Source organism: Ochotona princeps, chromosome 21 (assembly GCF_030435755.1).
Source record: "Ochotona princeps isolate mOchPri1 chromosome 21, mOchPri1.hap1, whole genome shotgun sequence".
Taxonomy (NCBI): Eukaryota; Metazoa; Chordata; class Mammalia; order Lagomorpha; family Ochotonidae; genus Ochotona; species Ochotona princeps.
In genome coordinates this window covers 16,712,649-16,718,648 of record NC_080852.1, presented here as the reverse complement: position 1 = coordinate 16,718,648, position 6,000 = coordinate 16,712,649, and positions in this window count along the sequence as shown.

Below are 6,000 nucleotides of genomic sequence, written 5' to 3'. Positions count from 1 at the left end.
CATCACGCTGGCCCCAGGGTATCTGTATTCTGGATGGGAATTCTTGGCTGAGCCCTGGTGGATCTATTTCTGCTTCCAGCTAACGCCTACCTTGGGAGGCAGCAGATGATGACTGAGTTCTTGCCACTCCTGTGAGAGTCCGATGAAATTCTGGACTTTCAGCTACAACTTTACCTAGCCTAACTTCTAAGACAGGCAAAATCTGGGGGCACCTGGAGGGCTTCTGGGTTGTGACAAAGGTCTGTTTCCTGGTTGGTGTTCTGATTTGTGGGTTCCCATCAAATTGTATTTGTGTATTCTTTTCTATTACCTATTGTAAGTCATATCGCCATTAAAAATACAAATTTGTTTGCATTTCTATATTACAAAGATGCTTCAAGAAGGTCACTAAAAAATGGAACTAGGAGAAAGATTTTCTGCAAAAATTGGAAGCCTATGCAATTTTTCATCATATGCATATTCTAGGAACATTTTTAAGATCCTATGAGTATATTTTAGTGTCCATGTATCTGTTAAATAAGTGAACATAAATTTTGAGCTTGTCTGACCCATTCCCAACTCCCTCTGCTCTGTACCTGTCTCCCAGGTAATGCTTCCTTAATTTCTGTTCCGGACCAGACAACCACATCAATTAATTGGCTTCTTAAATAGACTTTCAAATCAAACAGCATCTAGTGGTGGGCTTTGTGGTGCAGCATATTAAGCCGTATTTTGGGGCATCTGCATCCTGTAATAGAGTGCCTGGTGTGAGTCCCAGTACTTGGCTTCCAATTCAGTGTCCTGCAAATGCAGCTGAGAGGCAGAAGATGACAGCCCTGATTCTCCAGTTCCAGTCACCCATGTGGGAGAGCTGAATGGAGACCCCGGTTCCTGACTTCCATCTGTAAGGTTATTTTGGGAGTGAGCCAGGGGATGGAAGATATCTAACTCATCTCTCTCTCTCTCTCTCTCTCTCTCTCTCTCTCTCTCTCTCCCTTGCCTTTCAAATAAATAAGTAAATCTATAAAACACAAGACAGGTTGCACCTAACCTTCTTAACCTGATTGTCTTTGGATCTGGATGTTTGATCCAGTCTGTAATGAACTCACACAAGCTTAGTCAGGGGAGCTCACTTGAAGAGTTCTTCTCAGGCATGTCCATAGCCAGGGGGTGGCAATGGGGTACACAGAGTTGCATACTTGGCCCTGGGCTTCAGTTGCATGACCTCAGGTTAGGAACTGCCTCAAACTTGCCAGATGTGCCACCTCACAGGTTGTATGGGAAGGTGTAGTAGCTGGTTGAGGGCAGGAGGACAGAATATGAAATGTTTGTGGAACTGGCATTAAGAGAAAGCCTTGGGGAGTCCTTAGAGAGCTTAAATAACCATGTCTTGCCCCTAGATATGACCAGGGGACAAAAGACAAAAGATTTTTAAAAGATTTATTTATTTTTATTGGAAAGGCAGAGTTACAGAGAGAAGCAGATACAGAAAGATCTATCAGCTGATTCACTCCCCAAGTGGCCACAAAGACCAGAGCTAAGCTGATTCAAAGCAAGGAGCCAGGGGTCTCGAGCATCCTCTGGGTCTCCCACACGGGTGCAGGTCCCAAGGCTTTGGGCCGTCCTCGACTGCTTTCCCAGGCCACAAGCAGGTTGCTGGATGGGAAGTGGAGTGGCTGGGATTAGAATTGCCACCCATATGGGATCCTGGCATGTGCAAGGCAAGGATTTAGCCACTAGGCTATTGCACTGGTCCTGAAAAAGACAGAATCTTGGCTCTGGCAAGTGACCTAGTTAGTTTGCTCTGGGAGGGGATGGGAAAGATTATTTTATCATGAAATGCAGAAATCAAGCCAAATTTTCTACAATTGCTTTGTGCAAATCCATGCCAAATACTGCCAGTGGTGCCAGTTGCAGATATGACTTCAGTACTTCAGGAAATATGCTTAGAACTTATAATTGAGGTAATTTAGGTGGGGGTGAGAAGGAATTAAAAGTCAACATTCTAATTTAGATGAAGGACAAAGTAAATAACCTTACCTAAAAAATCGAGAGAAGATGGAACCCAAGGCAACAGAATTCATCCATTCAAACGCCCATGTGTGGCTTTCTATGCTGGGTACCACCTAGATACCATCAGATGTGCCTTTCCAGACACTCACATTCCCTGTCCTGTCATCTACATCCTACCATCCAGCCCACAGACTTGCCAAAGTACCTTCCATAAAATCACTAAGTGTTTTATGCTGGAGAATGGATAATGTGCATGGTTAGGACAATGCAAGACTCTACCAAAAGGTAGAATTAGGTGGAATAGATATCAACCAAAACAAGAACCAACCTAAAGAATTCTCTGGTAATGAGAATAGATATCTAAGAAACTCCTCACTCCAACAGCAGTTTCAGGTTGAAATCATCAACAATGATTTTTGGTGGGCATTTCCATGACCAGGGTGTGGTGTCAGGGGTGTGGAGGGCAGAGCAAGAGAGGTGTGGGTATGTATGGGGGCAGAGACTCACCCTTGGCCAATTCATTGCCCGGCTTGTGTCCTTGAGACAGGACTCTGTTCTAAGCGAATGTGGATTTTTCTGAACACAGAATTTCTTAAGATATTCGAACAGCATGCAACGCTTTGTTGGGATTTGCAGAGAGCTGACTGTTTTGGAGGCAGTGTGGGTTCTGAAATCAGATTAAGTTGGAAGCCTGACTCAACCATTACCTGTGTGTCTACAGGCAAATCATCAATATTCTTTGCAGTCCCAAGTTACCCATATTTTAAGTGATTTACTGATTTATTTCAGAGGAAGACAGGGATTGGGAGGAAGGCAAGGAGGGAAAAGGGACAGGATCTAGTGGGAGAAAAGGCTGGGAAGGGAATGGAGGGAAGCAGGGAAAGAGAGGAAGAGGAAGAGGGAGGAGAGAGGAAGGAGCATGAGCTTGAGTGAGTGAAGAGCTGTTATCCACTGTTTCATTTCCCAGAATCCCTCATTTGCCCACAGTGGGAGAGGCTGGGTTAGGCTGAAACTTGGAGCTGAAAACTCACCCCAGACCTCCCACCTGCATAGCAGGGACCCACTGAATAGAGCTAAGACTCAACTTGGTGCCCATCAGGGTGCACAGCCATAGGAAGAGCTTGGGGATCAAGTGTAGGCATCTCAACAGGCTAAATGCTACCCCAGCCCTCTGCCCCGTCCCTATTGCCCATCTTTGACATGAGGTGAATGCCCACTTGGTCGCAGAGTGAAGAGGTCTGAATGAAACCATGCACAGAGACCTCAGTGAGCAGCCCATGGGAAGTTGTACAATACATGTTAGCCCTTCAACCTGACATGGAAAAGAGAGGGAAGAGGAAGAGAAAAACAAACAAGCAAAATGAAAAGCCTTTTCTGTTCTGTGGTTTGTAAATAAGGTGGTTTCTTTTTTTCTTTTCTTTTTTTTCTTTTCTTTTCTCTTTTACTGATTTAAAAAGTAATCAGTGCAGAAGCTTTGGGGAAAGCAGAGAACTACGCAGAAGAGAACTAAAGCTGTGCACAACCTTACCACCCAGAAATCACAGACAATTCCTTAGTGCACATTGTTTCTATGCATTTCCAAGACTGCCATCATATGCTATATGTGGCTTTATAATCTTCTTTTCCATTTGCTATAGCATGAGTATTTTCCCATGTTTTATTTTTATTTTCCCCATATTTAAAATATGCTACCAAGACATGCGAGACATGCTTTTCATCTCTCTGTACTACTTCACAATGTCTTTCACATAAGTTAAACTGGATACTTAGTCTGTTCTCTTGTTTTTTTTTTCTTCAATTGTTTCTTTAGGAACATTCTCACAGAGGAATTTTATGCATAGCCATTTCCCAAAGGATAAATTCCCAGAAGGAGAAATTCTATGGCAAATCATATGTACAGTTTAAAAGCTTTCTAGGGGTCGGGCATGGTGCAGTGAGCTAAGTTGTTCCTTGTGACACCAGCATCCCATATCGGAGCACTGGTTTGAATTCCATCCACTCCGCTTTGGATTCAGCTCCCTGCTAATGTGTCTGGAAAGCAGTGGAGGTTGGTTCCAGTACTTGAGCCCATGCCACCCATATGGGAGACCCGGATAGAGTTTCTGGCTCCTGGACTCAGTCTGACTCAGCCCTGGCTGCTGTGGCCATTTGATGGGAAAGAACCACAGGATGGAAAATCTTCCTCTGTCTCTCACTCTACCTTTCTAGTTAATAAGCAAGTGTTAACATATAAACAAAAACTTGCCAGTCTGGGTGAGAAATGGCTTTCACAAGGTGGCTTTTTGTTTGTTTGTTTTTTTGGTGGGAGGCAGGGAGTGGGGGTGGTTCCATTGTTTTCTTTACTGTAGACAAAAGGATATGATAATTGCTCTTTTGTAGCACCTCCGCTAATCCCCAGGTCCTGACCTATCGGATGCTGATGGGTCTCTAACCATTTCTTGCTGCTCTTTTCCTACCCAGGGAAAATTCTCGCAGGTGTTGAATAGAGAAGATGCAAAGTAGAAATGAAAGAGACCTGGGTGGCAGATTACAAGACTATGTTGGGGAAAGGATGTCCATTGGGAGCAGAGATCATGGTCCCATGGTTTCCGCCCCCAGAGGGCTCCAGATGGCTGCAGCCTTCCCACATTTCCTAGAGAAAAGCTTCAGTCCCCTGCGTGCCAGAACCTGGCCGGCAGGAAACAGGCTGCTGACACCATCCATGACTTCTCTCCTAAGCCCTGTGTGTGAGTATTGAACTCCAACTGGAGCTTCAGCCAGGGAACAGGTGCCTTCAGCTAAGGAGGCTAGGGTTGCTGTGCCTCTGTGCTCTGAGCTTGTCCAGATGTTTTTGCAAAGGCAAGCTGACTGACCAGAGTGGGACACTCCAGGCCAGTTCAGGTCTCTCACTGAGCCCACAAGAGAATCAGAAGCACTAGGGGAAGAAAGGCACAGAAATGAGAAGAGGGGACTTTCTGGAACTCTACAGAGGGAGGTGAGTAAGAGGATTATTTACCTGTAAGAGTTACACATTTGTGCTGAATTTCAGTTCCCTTTCAGTCAGAACGCTACAGACTTTGAGCTATCCCTAATTTCTGCTGAATCTCTCCTGGTGATGAAAACATAATCAAATTGTATTATGAACATAGACAAAAGAAGTAAAAAATAATGTGATGCAACCAAATGCCATTACCCAGTCCCAATAAGATCAATTCATGGTCAAACCTGATTTATTACATAACCATTTACTCCCGTTCATAGTCTTCTTTGAAAGGCAGACAGAATGACGGGAAAGGTGTACACACACACACACACACACACACACACACACACACACACATCTCCCACCTGTTAGTTCTCTTCCTAAACAGAAGCAACATAGGGCCAGATCAGGCTAAACTCAGTCTAGGTTGTCCTATGTGGTTGCAGGCATCCACTCACCTAAGCTACCACCGACTGCTTTCCAGGGTGCATATTAGCAGGAAACCACATTTGAGGTGGAACTAGGACTTGAACCAAGGTACTCTGATTTTGGAAGCAAGTGTGTGTTGGGTGCAGCACATTCCCTCCCCTGCTCTGCCCCCAACCCCACCATACCCATATTATTCTAAAGCAAATCACAGACATCATATTTTGCCTTTTAAGCACACTTGAAGGACTCTCACCTCATTCCTTGGTATCATAACATGTTCACTGTTGCAATTTCCTATTTTAAAAATGAATATAGATTATGAAGCCTTTTTTATAATAAAAATCATTGTCCAGCTAGAGGACACATATTATGGTTGATGGTTACGCCTTTAATTTCCTTTAAATTTATATGTTCCTCTCCTTTCAATTTTTCCTTAAAATATATTTTCTTGAAAAGAACTCTTTTCTCCTCCTCTCTGTTGAGTTTTCCATAATTCATGTATTGTTGAGTATCTCTGTGGTGTAGATCTTGAAAACTGATTTCTTAAGATGCTACCTTCCTGGTTTACTCCTTCGTGAACTTTCTTTGCTGTTGAAGCCCTATGGCCTGTGAAATCC